This window comes from Phocoena phocoena, chromosome 20 (assembly GCF_963924675.1).
Source record: "Phocoena phocoena chromosome 20, mPhoPho1.1, whole genome shotgun sequence".
Taxonomy (NCBI): Eukaryota; Metazoa; Chordata; class Mammalia; order Artiodactyla; family Phocoenidae; genus Phocoena; species Phocoena phocoena.
The window spans coordinates 43149669-43169762 of NC_089238.1; the positions used below are offsets into that span (position 1 = coordinate 43149669).

General features: G+C 39.4%; 1 pseudogene; it reads right to left on the minus strand.

Moving 5' to 3' along the window:
* Nucleotides 1–15456: 15456 nt before the first annotated feature.
* LOC136141078 (large ribosomal subunit protein uL30 pseudogene) lies at nt 15457–16198 on the minus strand (annotated as a pseudogene).
* Between the last annotated feature and the right edge of the window lie 3896 nt (nt 16199–20094).

A 20094-nucleotide genomic window follows, 5' to 3' on the forward strand; every position in this document is an offset into this window, starting at 1 on the left:
CCCAATTTAGTGTCATCTGCAAATGTGATTATCATGCTAATGGTAACACAATCTTCCCCTCTCTTCCTTGATTCTTAATAAAGTTGGTAGGGGAAAGCTGTGTATCTTTGCAGAGCATACACTCAGGACTTTCTCTTCACAGCTCTGTCAGTGTCCAGTACTTGCTGGGGTTGGTTCGGATGCTGTTTTTACTTCCCGTGACAGTGCTGAAGGACCCACCCAGACTTCTCTTTATAAAAGGGCTGGCTGTTCAAATGCAGCTTACCAAACTCAAGGGAAGCTGTCAGCCTTGGTTTCTCTCTCCCCTCTGGGTTCCATCTCAGAGGTAAGACACATCCCTTGATCCCCAAAGGAGATAGTAGATTGTTAATTGTTGAATGGATGAATGAATGGATGGATGAATGAATGAATAGGTGGATAAACGAATGAATGAATGAATGAGGCTCTCAGACACTAGGCTGCTTGCTGCCCTGAGGTTAGTAGACGCAGCTTGGGAAGCCAAGGAGATGGTTACTTCTCAATGGTTTGATGTAAGTCGCAGTGCTTTTTGGGCAATCTCAGTCTATTTCTGTGTCAGACTGCCCTTCCCAAGTAGGGAACTTCTGCCATTTCTGCTTTTAGCTCAGCCCTTGTATTTACTCACTGCATGAAAAGGCAAATAAAACATCTTGTAACGCATTCCAGTGCACGTGGCATTGGTGCCCTGCCTTACGATCCTTATCTCTTCCCTGGAACTCTCCCACACAATCACACATAATATAGCATTAGGGAGGGTTGCCTCATGCATTTCAACTGCATTAGTAATATTTTTATTTCTCACTGGTTGGTCTTTGTTGTGTTACCCTGTATATTTCGGAGTGTTTTAGATATTTCATAAAAACTTAAAAAAAATAAAAATAAGAGACATGGACCTTGCCTTCAGAAGACTTCCTACTTATTAGGGAAGACTTGTCCAGTAAAGAGCTATAACAAATTATGAGAAAGCACTACAGATGGGATGTGTCTGCAGTATTGTGGCTCCAGTGATAGGTGAACAACTTCGACCTAGTTGAGGGTGGTAGTGGTATTATCAGTGGTGGCAGGAAGGGAGTGATATAAACAGAAAAAGCTCAGAAATTATCCTTAGGACAAGTCTTGAAGGATCAGTAGAGTTCACCAGGCAGACAAAGCAGTAATGCTATTTAAGGCAAAGGGCATGGACAGGTAAAAACACAAAATACATTTGCGAAGCAGTAAGTGATCCATTATGGACAGAATGAATGTGTTTGGGAGGCTGGGAGATTTAGGCTTACAATTAGTTTGGGAGAGATTATGTATGTTATTCATGCCAGGAAAAGACATATGGATTTATTGTGTAGGTCCAAGGGCTTTTAAATAGGGAAGTGATATGATCAGATTTGCGTTTTAGAAAGACTAACTAGGCAGCAAATTGAACATGGGGTAAGCCTGGAGGCAGGAGTAACTGCTCCTGAAGGAAGTGTAGGTAGAGATGTTGGGAGAGGAACAGCATGCAAAGCAGAGGGAACAGCATGAGCATCAGTATATAGGAGAATAACATGAATTTATATGGAAGAAGTAGAGTACAAGCATTTTTCACAAAGTTCTTATGTACAATCAAATTGAAACCTACTGATACAGCCTATAAATTCACAGCAACTCTACAAGGAAACTTACACATTTTCCATTATAGTAAAAGAATTGATAATATATTATTTATTTGTGAAACTTCTTTACTTTGTCATATTTACCATTCGTTTAAAGCCACAGGATGTTATCACCCATCATTAAAACATTTAAAATAGGGAACTATAGCAATAACAGTTTAAAATATTCAGAAATACTTGTTGAATGGCAATGAATGAAAGAGGCTGGAAATGAATCTTGAATGCCAGACCAGGAAATCTAAACTTTATTTATATGATACTGAGGAACTATTTCAGGTTTTTTAGAAGGCATGACATGCATAAAGTGTAGCTTTAGGAATATTTAATTTAAGCTTTTGGTAGATTGAAGCAGGGAGACCTGTTTTGTGCTGGTATGGCATGTGGTTTCTGTATTTTGGATTTTTGACTTATATAGCAAAGTTGTCACTATCTCTCTCTTACAAATGTTATTATTCTTTTCCCCAGTATCACACGTCTTCATTTCTTTCCATTTCATGTCGTGAAAATTCTCTGTGAAATTTCAAAATATTAAATTCTGAATTTTGCCAAGAAAATTCTGAAGCAGTGATTCAAAGTGGTTCCAATCTAGTTGGTAGAACATTTTACCCAACTTCATTTCCTCTTATTGCATGTATTTGTAAACAAAAGATAGGAATTTCCCCGGGAGAGATTTGACAAATTCCGTTTAGCTGTATAACAAAGTAGACAGTTTATTTGCTAGGGAATAGAGCTTGAATTCCAGAAGCTTCTCTGAAAAATCAACGACGACTACCAGTTTTGCAGCTTAAGCAACTGAATGGTATTGATGTCATTTAATTAGATGAGAAAACTTGTGGAGAAATACTGTAGGATATGTGTTTGTGTGTGTGTGTGTGTGTGTGTGTATGTGTGTATGTGTGTGTGTACATACCTACATATATCTATATCTGTACCTTTATTTATCTGGGGGTGCTGACCTGGTAGATGAAGTTGGGAGTAATCAACATAGTGTTTTTGCTATTATTGTAAAATCCATAGGACTGGTTAGATCGCCTCATGTATTAGTCAAGGTATGCTAAGCTCTGCTGCAAAAACAAACAAGCCTTGGAAATCTTAGTGACTCAACATAGTAAGGGTTTTTTTTGTTTTGTTTTGTTTTTTGCTTACTCAGAGTCAGATAAAAATGTCTTGGGCAGGTGGCTCTCCTGTAATCAAGGATCTCAGGAATTTGAGCTTCTTCCACTGTGGGACTGCCAGCAGCAGTGCCAGGATCTACCCACATATACTCATTCGCTTTCTGTTTGTCCCTCTATTTTTGTGACTTTGAAAAGATTGATAAAAATATCTTAAATTCAATTTTAGAATTCACTGAAAGTTAATCTGAAACACAGCCCTTGTTTTGAAAAGTATGCACTTTGGCAGTTAAAAAAACCTCATCTTTTAATAGTAGGTAAGTTTAGGCTCTGGTTAATTAGATATATGAGAGATTTTGGTCTGTTTTGTTTTTACAAAAATGATCATTTCACAGCATTTGTTATCTTGCCTGTGGAATGATCCAGAGTGCTGGATAATTTGCTTAATTTCAATATGGTGTACCACTATCTAGATGGCTGCCTCTCCATTGCCTTAATATTTTAAGTAAATTGACCCCCAGTACAGGAAATAGTCTCATCAGTGAAACCCCACTTAACATAGGATGTAAGTCTCGGGGGGCTAGAAATAAGCCATGTGCTTTCTGGAAAGACTTTTCTAATCCACTGGCCCTAAAAGATAACTCTGTATTTAGTATTCTGTCAGGAGACTACCCAGGTGCCATACTTATATATCATATCTGAGAATGGTTTAAAACTAAGTGCTATCAAGCCTGCTTTTGTTCTGTATATAAGAAAGAGATTTGTAACAAAAATCATAAATAAGAGACAAAGGAAGTCTGAAGTTTCTTTTTTTCTGCCTGCCTTTCCCTGTTCAGTGATAGGACAATTTATGAATCTGACAAATCCTCCCCTAGATAATGCTAAGAGTAACAGAGTTCAGCTGAGTAACTCTGGGCCACTAACGTTCATCAGACTGTAGAGCAACAGCAGCGGGATTGACGCAGTAATCAAATGACATGCTTGATTTGGGTTCTCCCAGTCTCTCTCTTCTCACCTCAGCCCTCATTTCCCTTCCCCCCGCCTCCCTTCCTCCTGCCCTACCTAAGGAAAACTAAATAGAGGGAATTTGAAATTGAATAGGTTGGCAGGGGTAGACTCCCAATTTCCACAAGCAGCCTTCACTCAGAAAGTATGAGAAGTCTGTGCCAAAAGGTTAAATGAAAATAAGGAACATGGTCATAAACACGTCCCGACTAAACTTTTGGTTTGGATCTGAGTAACCTAAGAGGCAAGAGAAGCCTTTTCCAACTGCCCCACTCTTAGGCCAACACTAAATTGTTGGGACACCAGAGACATCATCAAAGTACATCAGTAACTTGAGTTAAACCAATGTTGTTGGGTCAGAGTTGGCAAGAAGACAGAAACTTAGGCATTGGGAAGAAACTCTACTGTGCTTTGAAAACTCTGGACTCCATGGGGTACGTTCATTGTAAAAGCTTTTAAGAAGTCATTTCAAAATGGCAGCCAGAGGGTGTACATTTGCTTGGTTTGGACCACACTCTTTTGTGAAGTTGAGTTGTAATGCCTTCAGGGGAGATTTTCATAGTCTAGTCCATCACAGGGCTTCCCTTCTTCCTATTATCTTCTGCCTCTTCTACACATATGTCACCTTAACTCCTAGCCTGGGATGGCCTTTGTGTTTGAAACATAAATCCATCCACTGCTTCTAGTTGGACCATGGAATGACTCCTGATTGAAAAGAAGTGGGAATCTTAAACTAGCCTCCTCATTCTCTGCTCGTATGAGGATGGAATTTGTTGGAAATTGATAAATGTCACTATTGTTGAGGAGACATTGAAGAAGTTAACATATTACAAGACAACCACCAGGACTGACACCCAGCTCAGGAGACCTTCAGCTTTTTCAAGACAGTGAAAGAAAAAGGTCTCTCAAATATCAAGAAACACACTTTATAACCAGAATAGTCTGTGATGAATGGGGTAATAATATTCCACCCTGCCTATAAAGAAAAGTGGTATGGATCTTATTGCTTTTTTGGACACTGGAGCAACTATATCACTCATTTCCGAGAGGTTGTCAAAAAAATTGAAGGATTTAAATATATGACCTTTTACAGGAATTACTTCAACAATAGCTTATTCTACTGAGTCCACTGAAGTTGCAGTTGCGACAGTGAATTTCCTGCTGCGAGATGCAGACTGTGGGCTAATTGCAAGATTTAATCCAGTCTGTTTAGGGCAGTCCTCGAAAAACTGGTTTCTGCAACACTATTTTATGAGTCAATACCAAATATTCTGTCACAAATCACAGAAGGAAATTTAAGAAAAGAAATAGTAATATTCAGAATGCAAGAACTATCAGAAATATAGACTGATCTTGAAGCAGATGGGTTTTGCTTTGTGAATCAAGGTGGTAACGAGACAAGGGAGCCATCCAGATTAATGCAGAACACCAAAACCTCCAAAAAACAGGGCCAGTATAGATGCCAACCAACTATGTGTAGTAAAACAAAGTGAGGAAAATGAATGTACATCCGTTCTTTGGTTAGTCACTCTCATAGGAGACACCACACTATTATACCTGTCTAGACCATGCACGTGATCTAGCCTAAAAGAGAGCACTTCAGAAATGCCACGGTGAGGTAGGTGAGAATGTTTACTGAAATAGATAATTGAAAGCGCCACTTCTAGCCTGTCTGTTTTGCCAGCTGAATAATTGTGTCTGAAGCCCTGAGTAATCTCCATCTATATGAGTTGTTCAGATTAAATGGTGTCACCTGTAGTCATTGACAACTCCCCAGATCTTCTCTGTCAAGCACCATATGTGCATACCAGAGACGTATCCAAAGGCTACTGGCAAACATCTTTAGATAATGAGTGCAAATTAATAACTCGTTTTGTACGTCATAAGAGATCATGCCATTTTAATGTTATGCCCTTTGGGTGAACACATGGGACAAAGATCTTTTAGATACTAATGAATAGTGTCTTACAAGGATTAATTTGCCTAACTTTTTGCTGAGCTGACATCACATGCAACATGGCTTGATTTGTTGGGTCTGTGGTGGAGCTGGCTCTGTAGAACTAAGAAAAAAATGAGTTTTCACTTTGAGCTTTAAGAGGGATGTCATTCTGGATTCTCAATGAAGCAGCTTCTCAGAGGGTTACCATGTGTGGCTGTGCAGGCTATACCCTCATTCATGTACAGCGTAGTGTGCATGAGTGGTGCCCCCTGGAGTTGTGCACACAGTTACTGCAGCTGTTTGCAGTGGAGCTGATAGCTTCTCATGACTGCCGACCATTTCATTCCGGGTAACAGTGTGTAATAGTAATGGTGAGTGTAATACTCCATTGTATTAACAAGACTTTGGTTATACTCAAGGATTTATAGTCATTCTGATTAGGAATACACTGGCTCCTGTGTTTATCACAGATGGGAGTTACATGTGTATGTGTGTTTTCTAATAAAAATTCAATAAAACTTTTTAGCTATCGGATTTCCATATGTTAAAAGTATAGATAATTGCCAGTATTGGCTAGGGAACAGGGAAATAAGTATTCTCTTAAATTCTTATTTGGTAACATAAATCAGTAGAGCTTTTTGATTTTTAGGGAAATTTGGAAATACTGTTACATAAAAAATGCATGTATCTAACAGAAATGCTTTCACAAGGGTACTATATATATATATATATATATATATATATATATATATATATAAGTATAGTCTATTGTAGGTTGTAATAACAAAGGTGGACATTCAGACAGACATATTGCAAAGTAGGAATTTGATTATGTCAATGGCAGACTGTGTCTTTGCAATGGACTGCTATGAAATGATCAAAGAGTGAAGCAGACTGACTGACTGCATGTATAGTACACACCATTTGCAAGCATATGTGGCAGCCAGGTCTGTTTATAAGAACTGACCTAAAAGAGACCAAAGATACATCATTTAGTGGAAAAAAGAAAGTTGTAGTACAGTATTTAGAGCATGATCTCATTTATATAAGAATTAAGTAAGTAAAAATGACACACACACACACACACACACACACACACACACACACACACACACACGAAAACCATTCTGTGTATATAGACACTGAATTGTTACCTGTGATTTCCTCTGGAAGATGAGACTCTGCGGAGACTCCAGGACTCTCATTTGCTATGACATATGTTTCTTTATTAAAAAATTGATGACAAGAAGAAAAAAATTCTTATTTGTAATTAAAAAAATGAGCCTGCCAGCTTCCTGATTGGGAGTGCACTTAAGGGTTTTGCTTGGTCACTTTTATGATCATGAGTCTCATGATAATAGGCATCCACTACACAAGGAGAGATGGGGCACCGGGGTCTGCTCAGAGCTCATTCCTGGCTCTGTAGGAAGAATCTGGACTCTGCCCCGTTAATGGTGACCACAGTGGTGACTTGCCTGACATGGTAAGCCTTGTTCTAAATGTTGACAAGGAGATGCTGTATATATTCCCTAGGACTGACATTTCAGATAGTCACAAACCAGATTGACCCTATTCACTCCCACCCCTCCAAAAAGTCCTTGTGATTTTTGTGTGTCACTGAAGGATCAAAATGACACAATATGGAATATTTTTTCCTTGGTCTCGTGGAAGTCCTGAGCTCAACCAGTTGTCGAGTGCTGGTGGTGGAAATGTTCTTAGCCTTTTTGGGTGGTAGACACATGAGAATCTAATGGAAGCCATGGAAACAATAATCATACCCTGAGTATACCCTCTTGAAACATTGTTTTGTACATAATTCAGGAGCTACTCTGTGCTTTTAGAGACATTCCATTAAGACACTATTTTTATTGGTGTTTAAAATTAGTGAACTGGAGAAAGTATGTTGGCAAGGAATATGTTTGTGTTCCATATGCATATTTAACAGTGGCTTGTAACCTCAGTAGGAAGAAGGCCCTGGGAAGGCTGCTTTCTTCTTCAAAGATTTAAATAATGAATTGGTGCTCTAGGTTGATGCTTTGGAAATTTGAGTGGGTTATGGATTGACCATCATGGTATTGGTGATGCATACTTGCTGAATGGGGACCCACTTAATCTCAGCATCAAGAATTGCTTGTCTTCTCCTGCTCTGTTTTAATTTTGTGGACATTGGGGACTTCATACGTGATTAAATTTTCCCTCTTTGGCATTGTTGCCAGAAAGTCTTAGAAGCAAATTGGTGGTCTGTTCAGAACAAGTATATAAGACTCAGTGCCATTTTTTGCATTCATCCATTTCTGGGTCTATTATACCCCTTGTATTTTTCTTTCTTTCCCCTATTTCCCAATTTCTCACTTAGGTTGCCTTGTGTTATTTTCTGTAATTGTGAAGCAGGTATGAGTCTCTCTTAAGAATAAAGAAGGATGTAAATAAATACAGAGATAAGTAAATAAATGCAATAGTCCTGGAAACAATGGCATTTTGTCTCCTGTTTGATGAAGCTCAGGGGTCAAGTTTCCCTGGTGCTCACCGGTGCATCTAGGGCTATGGTAAGAAACAAAACAGCCCACTGCGCAAAGCTGCTCGGAGTTGGCTCTGATGCAGTTGAGTGCATCTGGACATAGCATGTAAACACGCACATAGCATGGAAGGAGGAGGCTGTGGAGACTCTATCTATCTATGAGAGAAGTTTTTGACTTACTTCTGAGGCATGGAGGAAGAGGGGCTTCCGAAGGCACATGGACTTCCAGGATTCAGAAACTCAAAAGAACTCAAGTCTCAGTGTTTCCCTAATGGCCACTTTGGTATGAATAACAACCCCATTTGACTTGTGAAGTGGATATTTTTATAAAGCTGGTATTTCTTCATGTGATGACTTGTAACCTGATAAGGAGGTGGCCCATATTTGCCTTTTCATACCCTACCTGTAAGAACACTTTACAAACTAGTACAATGGAAACACCTTTTAAGTTCTTACTTAAAAAAATTTGTTCGAAGTCCTAACCACATAGATACTATGGCCATCTCATAATCAGTCATGTACACCAGGAGGTAATTTCAGGGGTCCTTCCAGGGAAGGCTTCTTTTTTCCCAGTGGTTTGACTTCTTGGCCCCTGTGTATTCCTTAATGAGGGACACAGTTGAAGGCCAGGGCTGCTTTTTTAGTGATTGATTGTGGGCTGAGATTCTGGGGTGTGGTGATTCTTTGACCATCAAGTACCATCTCGCTGCACCTCAGCCTGGAGAACACCAACGGAAATACGTTATGTAATGTCTAAAGTAAACTTTAAAGTATTTTGCATTCATACGTAGTTTGCTTGTTTTGAAGGCATTGAAAGTACAGTAAAACGATTACCATGTTGTTATGAATAGCATCTTGCTGAAGGAGGTGAATGGCACTTTTTTCGTGTGATTTGTGAAGTTAAGGGCCAAAGAAAGACACAGAACAATTAACCAGCAATGGATCTGGGCTAGAATAAAACTCCCCTATCTGTCACTCATAGCTCTGAGCAACAGCCCCTACTCTAGCATCAGAAGTCCAGTTTAAGGGCCATTTATTTTAATGGGGAGAATATCAACCTTTAGAGACCAGAGTTCCCCAGCCTGCTGAGTGAATGAATATTCAGTCACTTCAGTGTGTGTTTGATGGTAGTTAGCAACACAAAGCAAGCCCAGGGCCCAAAGAATGTGTAGAGGAATGTTAATTCTAAGAGCGACCATAACTTGATTTTCTTGATTTCCTTGAGTTTAAAGTCTCAGCCACAATATTACATTACCAAGTTATTTGCATTTGAAATATAATACCTGGGGGAGGGGTGACATTTAATTAAATTACAGGCTGCAAGGAACCAGGCTGGTACCACACTGCGTGGAAGGTGTCGGCTGTACCTTCTGAGCTTTTCCTGAAAGGGAACGGACTGGGAGGAGGAAACGCTGATGCTCCCCAAGAAGCGTAACACGGCTGAGCACGTGCAGTTGGCTGGTTTGGACTTAAAAATGCAGAGTGGAAAGTGCACATGTGAGAGTTCATGGAATGTGGAGAAGAGCACCTACCTGCAGGCTCCAGTCTCCACATTTTCTAAATTTCCTAAAGGAAGAGAGAGAGTGAGAATCCCTGGCCTTACAGCCACAGCCCAGCCTAGGTCAGCATCTTCCCCAGTGAGAGAGATAACTGGTTCTTTTGTCTTCAGAGTCAACACAGCTCAAGATAACTGGGGGACTGTGGTACCCTTGCTCCCACCCTCTTAAGAATCCATGGTAATGATGAGGAAAGGCCACCAAGGGCCCCACTAATCAGAGGGCCTTCCTTCTATGCCCTTAAGCCCCCATTCGCTGACTAGGTGTGTGAGGGGGGAGCAGCAAAGGTGTGTGCACAGAACTCTAGCCATCTTATCTCCTACAGCATCAGTTCTCAACTGGGGGAGATACTTTTCCCTCCCCGGGGACATTTTGCAATACCTAGGAGCATTTGTGGTTATTATGACTGGAGAGGTGCTATTGGCATCTACTGGGTAGAGGCCCTGGCTAAATATGCTGCTAAATAACCTGTAATGCATGGGACAGCCCCTTACAACAGAGAATCGTTTAGCTGGAAGAGTCAACTGTGCTGAAGTTGAGAAACCCTATTCTAACAGAAGATAAGATTATGAAAGAGTGGATTCTAGCTACTGAATTGTCTGTCAAGATAGAAAATAATCTCTAAAATGCCCTGACCCAGTGTGTCATTCAGGGTCCAACTAGGAAAGTGAGTACCACTTTGGTATTTAAAAGAAGGAATCTTTTTTATGAAGGATAGTTGATTTACAATGCTGTGTTCATTTTTGCTGTACAGCAAGGTGATTCAGTTCTACATATATATACACACATTCTTTTTTAATATTATTTCCATTATGGTTTATCACAGGATACCAAATATAGATCCCTGTGCTATACAGTAGGACCTTGTTGTTTATCCCGTCTATGTATAACAGTTTGCATCTGCTAATCCCAAACTCCTAATCCTTCCCTCCCCCACCGGCCTTCCCCCTTGGCAACCACCAGTCTGTTCTTTATGTCTGTGCATCTGTTTTGTAGGTATGTTCGTTTGTATCATTTTAGATTCCACATACAAGTGATATATGGTATTCGTCTTTCTCTTTCTGACTTACTTCACTTGGTATGATAATCTCTAGTTTCATCCATGTTGCTGCAAATGGCATTATTTCATTCTTTTTTATGGCTGAGTAATATTCCATTATATACCACATCTTCTTTATCCATTCATCTGTCAATGGACATTTAGGTTTTTTCCATGTCTTGGCTATAGTGAATAGTGCTGCTATGAGCATTGGGGTGCGTGTGTCTTTTTGAATTACAGTTTTGTCTGGATATATGCCCAGGAGTGGGATTGCTGGATCATATGGCAACTCTATTTTTAGTTTTTTGAGGAACCTCCATGCTGTTTTCGATAGTGGTTGCACCAACTTACATTCCCACCAACAGCGTAGGAGGGTTCCAAAAGGAAGCAAATTTGATTCAGAGATTCAGTTGCGCAGGTGCTAGAGAGGCTGAGAAAACAGTGAGTCAAGGTAAAGATTAGCAACACCAGGAAGTCGCTACCATTTCTTGGCCAAGGGACAGGGAGATGTGCTGTTTGGGGATTATGGTAGTTAGAACCACAACAGGCCTGTCTGGTGGGAGCTAGAGCCAGAGAGATGAGGAAGCTTCTGGAGGTACAACCTGAGGAAGAAAGGGAGAAATACTCTGATTTTTCTTTCCTTCCATCATGCAGTCTCCCACTAGTGCCTCCTATCAGCTGAGCCCCAGCAGGAAGCCAGCTGTCCTGGGAGCCTGGGAAACACAGATGCAGGGAAGAGGGGTGAATGACTTTGAGTGCAAACAGGTCCAAACGGGTCCATACAGCAGTAAAGAGCCTGGTGAACTTTCCAGAACGCCAGAACCAACCACGGCATCTTTGAGCAAACATCCCAAGGGTTTTGCATTACAGCTGGTGCCGTTCACCACGAAACATCATCTTTCCTTCTGCCTTGGAACTTGAGGCTTAAAATAATTTTAAGATGCCCTTGAGAGAGAGAGAGAGAGAGAGAGAGAGAAAACACCTACTTGTTTCTTTTTCATTCAGCAAACTTCATGTGTTGAATGGCCTCATGACATGATGGTGAGTTTTGTGTCTCTGTGCAGACAGCAGAGTTCATTGGAAATCCACGTCAATGTGCGGAGCACACACTGTTAATTTTAGTGGATCTGTGGCAAACTCAATCCTTCATTGTCGGGCTTCAGCTCATTTTGGCGGCAGTGATCTTGCTTCTTGTTTCACTCAGGTGTATCCTCTCCATGGGTCCTGCCTCTCTGGAATCAGGCTGAAAGGAGAAGGTTGTTGGGGAGCTAGAGAACCTGCTGTGATGAATTTTATTTTTCCTTACAGTGTGATTTTAAAAAACTAGCCAGAGTAAAGGAAATTAATTTGTTTTCTATTTGAATTGCCTAACAGGTCCCCAAACTTGTGGGGATAAAAGTGATAAATTTGTAAGTGTCTCCTTTAAGAGAGTTCTATAGATGCTTAATTATTTTTGCCCCACTTTTGATTATCTGCACTAATGGAGATGTGGAGGGCACAGATCAATAAAAATCCCTTGATAATCCAAAAAACTCAATGTTGTCATTAGTTTTGACCTCCTCCCCCACCAAACCTTTTATCAGAGCTACTAAAAAGTGCCTGTGCACCTCCCGGGTTCTCAGTATATTCGACTTGTTGACAGGCTGACTGATGAAATTGTCAGATTTGAGTGTTATCTCTTTTTCTCTGCTCCTGCCCCCTCTTTGGGGGAGGTGCTAATGAGCAGCACAAGAAGGAAACCACAGGAAAAAGAGACCTTAGAAAAGCCAGGGGAACACACAAAATGATGAAATAGCTCCCGTATCCGTGAAACTTTACTATATAATGTCAGCTTTGTGGGATTTTTTTTCTCTTTTCCTAAAGTAAATTGAAGTAACTCAAATGGGCTAAATATATGCGGCCTGCATGGACCCTTTGAAGTTTTGAATAGCTTTTGTATGGTATTCGTTTTCTGGGGAAAGATTTTTAATTATTAATCTTTTTATAAATTGCCTTGATGTCACTCCTCATGCTGGTAAAATGCCCAGACATCTTCTTAAACAACTTTAAGGCAACTGAGAATTGGGATGTTTGTCTTAATCCCCTTTGGGATGACTATAAAGAAGAAAGAACTTGAGGACCAGGTTAAATTGTTTTCCTTGTTTGGTTTTGTATTTGCCATACAAATTTATCCATTATCCAAAATGGACTCATGGATACCACAGAAAAAAAACCCAGAACACAGCTGGCTGCATCGCCATCTTCGGGCTCCTGTCCACCCTTCTCTTTATCCCCCATGGTGTAGGGATCTGGCAGAACTGACAATGAATAAAGCATACATTGCCACAAATACCAGATCTCTTAAAACTCCTAACTTACATTATTCTTTAAGATCTGCAGTAACATCACTGTTTGGGTCTAGTACCTACTCAAGATGACCACATGTCTTCCAGTTTTGCCAGGATACACCACTAAATGAATGGACTGCCTGATAAAATGTGCAAAGGTGAAATGCAGTGACATGTTCTCATAAGGAGGAATTAATTGGTATCTGATTAGATCCCTGCAAGGGAGCCAGCGACCCCTCCCTTTGGGCTTTATTCTGCGTGGAGGAATGAACTTTCCTCTTTTTGAAGGAAAAAAGCAGTGCATTTTCTGGTTTTCCTTTCTGTGTTTCCTTCAGTCATTTTTTTTTTTCCCCCCTTCGGTACGCGGGCCTCTCACTGTTGTGGCCTCTCCCGTTGCGGAGCACAGGCTCCGGACGCGCAGGCTCAGCGGCCATGGCTCACGGGCCCAGCCGCTCTGCGGCATGTGGGATCTTCCCGGACCGGGGCACAAACGCGTGTCCCCTGCATCGGCAGGCGGACTCTCAACCACTGCGCCACCAGGGAAGCCCCCTTCAGTCATTTTTATGTCAATTTGCCAGATATCATTTGAAAGCAATTTCATAAACATTGAAGTGGCTATGAAGTTCAGTGTTTGTATCTGTCAGGTGGCTTATAAAACTTAAGGAACTACCTGGTTTTGAAGAATTCGGATGATGTGTCAAGGTTCAGTCAGAGTAGCAAACCATCTTGAGTGATTAGAACGAGGGCATTATTATGGGGTTTAGACCTTACACAATTGTGGGGGCTGATGGATTGGTCCTTGTAGGCTCTTGCCTCAGCATCCAGTGTTGGAACTGAAGTTGCCATTGGTCAGTCTGACCAGCAGTTGGAAAAAAAAAAAAAAAAAAAGCTTGAAATGGACAGGAATGAGAATGAACTAGAAACTCATGAGAATAACTGAATCCATGAGCAGAAACTGGTCAGAGACAGATAGGGATTCCACTTCCAATCTCAAAGAGACTGGATGACTGGAGAGAGAAGATGGTACCCTTCACCGAGGAACTGTGCATGCACTTGGTCAAGGAGTGAGAAGTTGAAAGAGCAGATCCGGCAGGAGCTGGAGGAACCGTGGGTCCAAGCGCCGCTGCACATCACCTGGGTGAGCTAGTGGATCCCTGACAATGTATATGAGCTGTCATTTTGCCTGGTACCCAACCAGATGCACCAATGTTTAGAGCATTAAGAAAAAGAAAATGCTGGGCTTCTGCCTTCCAAATATTGCACAAAATGTCATTTGTGGGTGATGCTAACTCGAAACTCTGCAAGGAAGGGGATGCTGGAAAGCAACCATAGTTCTTGCTTAGTTAAGGTGACACAGCACAAAGTCACTCAATGACATAACTCAAAAGGGAACGTCTCTGGACACACAGAAATGTAATGGAGACCTCACACTCTGGAGAAGGCACCTTTCCAGGAACCTTATTTATTGGTAAATAGCAAAGTGTTACTGTTCAACTTTCAAAGTTGCATTTTTTTGTTTGAAACTTGTTACATTTAACTTACTAATCCTTGTAAGCCATGAAACTTATACATGGAAAATTACTCTCTCTACAAATGCTGAAGTTTCTGATAATCTCAGAGAAAAATTTTACTAACTGGAATATAGCTTCAGGTTTTTTTTTCACACTGAAGTGCGTATATATTTCAACCAAAATATTTATACAGGTATTATCTTATTGCTTTAATTCAGGGAAACTTTTTGTGATAAAAAATTGGTAAGGTAAAACTCATCAAATTATCTGTCTTTTTGTAATTCTTTTGAATGTTTCGCCAAATTAAGATGCCTCAAAATCATAGGCTTTCTCAATTTCATTTTACATCACTAAAACCATAAACTTATATGATTTTTAAAGAAGCTCTCGATCAAAATGTGCTTTGCACAGTTTGAGATATTCTAAAGCATGTTTATAGAATTTTAAAATAAAATGTTGCACATTATTTGTGCTCTCATCATTTAATATGTTTAAATTTCCTTCATGCTTTTTTGGGGATAAATTTAATGTGTTCTTATATACAAATTTTGTTTCCAGTAATTGTCATTCACTGAATTCTTCATGCTGTATTTTTTTGGTATTCATTTGTTGACTACTTGATTAAGGTTTTCAAAGTGATTTTGAACAAAATGCAACCAAAATTTAGAGGACTCGTTTGTTTACATAATTAATACCATTGTAGAACAAACAGGTCAACTTTTTTTTCAATTTAAAGGCAGTCACTGTTTATTAACTGACCAGATTACAAAATCATGGCAGATACCTTAGTTCATCCTTCTATTAAGCCTGTTGATCTAGTTTTCCCTGTTGCCAGCATCTCCACCTTCTACAAAATAGGTGGTCTTTTCTTCATTCCACCTCGTGGAGAAGACAATTTGAAGGGCCAGAAGAAGTTGTTTGCTTCTTTGAAACACTTCTCAATAGCATAGATCTGATGAATCAGATCCTCCATGCGGATGATGCCATAGTTACCAAGAGATCGAACAATCAACACATCTGTCAGGGCAATTCGCTTCTTGTTGCTTTAGCCATAACCAAGCTTGTAGATAGACTCATTTACTGACTTCAGGCTTGGGTATCCCCTGTAATGTATGGCTCCACAATTCTCAGCATGTTAATTGAAGCCTTGTTGAGCTTCACAAAGGTGCCATTGAAGATCTGACAGAGGCAAAGAAGCTGCAACACCTTACAGACCTTTGGGCTCACACCATTGATACCTCTGATCCTGATGACAAATGCCAGTTTGGGTTCCATGGGTACATGGAAGTTTCCAGCTTTTCTTGCCATCCTAGCCATTCGAATCTGAATTCTGTACATCTGCCTGTATCCCTTGTGACAATGCTTAGCTTTTTCATAGATAAGCTTCCTCCTTGCCTTTCGAAGCATCTTTTGGGCAAACTTCTTTCTTAGGTGCTTGATCTTAAGCTCTGCAAAATTCTTTTGCTTTTCCTTAAGGGTTTCTGGCATAGCAGGAACCTTCTTTTTCTTCTCTTCTGCACCCTCCATGGTTCCAGCCAGAAAAGAGGCCAAATAGCTTGATTTTTAAGGTAATTCTTCAAAATTTCAAATCTAAAATCCAATTGATAAAAAAAAGATAATAATGAGCAGCAAAGAAAGAAAAATCATACAGTCATGGTAACGTCTTTTTAAAAAGTTAATTTTACTTCAGCTTAGTCAAAAAATCTTTGTACTTCAGTTAACGTATTTTGACTATATAAAATGTAAATTTTAGCATCTATTTCAACTAAAATCTCATATAAGTGAAATTTAAAAAAGAGTCATTTGATCTAAATGAAAAGTCATGGTTGATAGAGTGGTGTGCAATTGAACCTTCTATAGCTTTACATATTAAATCATAATTTTTTGGGTATAGTTTTCTTTGAACAACTACTAACTTTTCAAGTAGAATACAATACTTCTTTAGCAGATTTATATTTTTTGCTTTTCTTGTAGTCAGTGATATCACTATGATCTCTCCATGGTGGATGGTAAATGTTAACACATATGTCAAGCAAGTTATAAGCTCACACCAGCTTTTTAAGCAGTAGAAATTCAGAATTTAAGTTTTCTTTAAATATGTATTTTTTGTGGCTTTGAGCTCACTGATGGCTAGAGTTTATTGCAAAATAAAAAAGTATTGTCAAATATTTACATAAATAAATAAATATGTTATTGTAGGTTCTCACCATACACTGAAGGAGATAACCCAATAGTAAAAGCACACAGACTACTCTTACAGTATCCATGACAGGACTGCTATAATTTTCTACTTTTCTTGCTGACCTCACCACCTTTGTACATCTTACAGGCATGGGTTATGGCATTTAAGAATCCAGCAAAGGCAGTAGTGACAAATATTTCTCTCACCACCATCATAAACCAGAGGAGTTAGATCTTCCTAAGTGCTTATTTTATCAGCGATTACTCTGCAAGTTGTCCTTGAAAGAGAGGAATGAATTGCCCCTGGAAAGTGTCTAGGAAAGAGATATGGGCTAACAGTGGTCATCTCTCAGATTTAGCCATGTGCTAATGTGAGAATTCTATTACTACATATACATTTCATCCACAAGTAAACAATACCATGGCAGAAGTTGGAAGTGCAAAGTGCAGATCTACTAGATCCATCTTGGATTATTTTTTAATGCAGTTGTGACTAATGATACTTCATTAATAAGAGAAAAATCTAAAACAAGTGCTAAAACAAATGGGACACCAGGATAACAGTAACCTGGGATTGTCCTGGGCAAATCAGAAAATATGGTCACCCTACTCAAAGGCAAAATGTTTGCTTGTGTGTTTATTTTATTTCTAATTTAAAGGACTTGATGTAGATTTTTTTCAACTCTGATCTTCCTCGGTTGGTAAGGAGACCATTCCAAGGAAACACTAGGCCGCAGTGAAACCATAAGCAAATGTTGAAATTGTGAGTCAGCCTTCTTTGCTGTTTTTAGGAGAGTGGGTCCCGTTTGGTCTGATATTATCAAACTTGAGATTATTCTGAATATTCTTAGTCTAGAAAGCTGCACATATTACTCACACTGACCTATTTGGTAGAGATGGTTATTAAATGGAAATAGTTTCATTCAGAGTTAGAATAATTTCTAAAATTACAGTGTTTGCAGCAAATAAAAAACATATCAAATCCTGAAAACCGCAGCTAGAGTTCACATTTTTAACAAATCGACAGGCATTTGAAACAGAAAAATGACTTTATTCCACTACTTTATTTTACGAATTGTTATCTACTCAACGTAGGCCCACTTCTCTCTAGTGCATCAATCCAAAATGTGTATCTTTAACCCTTTAGGCCTCCTACGAAGAATGGCTTTTCTCTTGCAACTTACGCCTAAATGATTCCTTCTTAGAGGAACGTGGTTTGGGTTAAAAACTCTTGTTTGGCTTTATTTTGAACATAATGCCCCATTTACATTTTCTTATTGTAGCCTGGTTATTTCAGAAACTTTCCTTGAGGAGTTTGGAGTAGCTTTTCTCCACTCTGAACATCGTTGGTTTATGTGTATGAGCTGCTGTAAAGCACAGTGATTGCCTAAAAACACTGTAGTTACTTAAAAAAGATGACTTTGATTGTGTGTTTTTTGTTCCCATCACAATAACACTTTGCAGGTGATTATTAAATTAGAGATTTTCTTTGTTTTTCTAACAAAAAAAAAACAACAACCCTTTTTTATGTCAGCACCAATTATGAGAGGTAATTTTTCACATTTTACAAAAGATTTTTCTGTCCTACCTCCACGCCCCTCCCCCAGATAAAGAAGGGCTTTGACATTCTATGACAGGGAGGGTTTTTTGCATACACAGTGCTTTTGACTTTTCTTTTAAAAAAATCTGTTGACTCTATTGAAATGTGACAGGACAATATTTAACCTGAATAGAGGCATGTTGACTCCTCTTATTAAAACTGACAGTTAAGGACGTTTCTCTCTTTATTCCTTCTGATACACGCAGACAAGTCTTCACTGCTAACTAGTATACAAAATCAAAAACAAAAAAATACAGAGCGAAGAGATGACTACCTTATAAACAATATATGAATGACAATTGCAAGTTTAATCTAGCAAAGAAACCTTTTTTTATCCTTTAAGAAAATTAAAGCCCTTTCATATTAGCTTGATATATGAAGACAGACTGACATCATTAATTTTCAAGTATTCACTCTTCTTTTCCTAGCTGCCTTTCCTATCAAAGATAGGCAATGTTCCGCTAAGCCCTGGACAGGACCACAGCGACACCTATGGAGAGGGTCCAGGGCCTCCATTGAGTCTTGTGTAGAGTTTGCAGCTTTGTGTCTTATTTCCTGGAATTACTCTGCCTGTTTTGCTCTCATGGGACAAAAATGGTGGCCATGGAAGTTTGTCCCTGAGCTTCCTACTACCTGATGCTTGGTTTCTCTGTTTCAAACAAAATATAGCTGGAAATATCAAGCTTTCAAAGTTCTTTCCATTTTGTTGGACCAATAAAGAGACTCATTAGCATGAATGAGGCTTAAGTTCCTTTGAGTTGTGCATGGAGTGGGCTTCTTGGGAAGAGCACAATTGGGAACCGGATGCCGACTTTCAGAGAGAGGCAGAAACCATATGGAATTTGGATGTCTTTGGGTACTTGCCCACTCTCCTTAGCTTCCAGGAGTCAAATCTCTTAAAAGCAACTGTTGGCTTTCTTATGCGTTATGCACTGGATATTTATGTGACATAAGTAAACTGTCCACTGAGACTCACAGTTTTTTTTTTGGTAAGAGGGAGGGTATTACACAATTAATGATAGAGTCATTTTTGTTGTAATATAATTTGAGCTGTAGCAAAATCATGAATGGAACTGTGTGATAGTGCCAGCAAATTTACCTCTTATTCTCATTTCCTTACTGAGCATTCTCTCCTCTGCATTTATCACCAGAGAAGGGTTCTTTCAGTGCTCATCAAGGTTTTCAACATTTTCTTGTAGAGAGTCAGAAAAATAGCAATTTGTTCCACGGCAGCCTTCTCTGTTAATCGTGCAGAAGAATCAGTCTTCTGTGCATTGATACTGATCTGTCCAGTTTAGTCTTGAGAAATTACCCTATTTCTTTTTCTCTGGTTATCCTGAAAGGGGCCAGGTGAGACACTTGGTCAAGGCAGCCTGTAGATTATACTGTAGAAGCAATTCTAGATGTTTTTCTTTCTTGAGTAGAGGGACCCAACAGTGTCTATGGTAAAAAAAAAAAACAAAAAAAAACAAAAAAATAGCTACCCTCAGATCTTCAGTCTAAAGGTGTCAAAAACATTTAAAATTTGTGTGTAAATTTCGGTTCCTATCCTTTGTGTTTGTCAAGATTGTGCCAAGTCTTTCATGATGTCTTAGTTGGGGTTACCCCACCCCAAACAGAAAATGGTCCCAGGTGTGCTGGG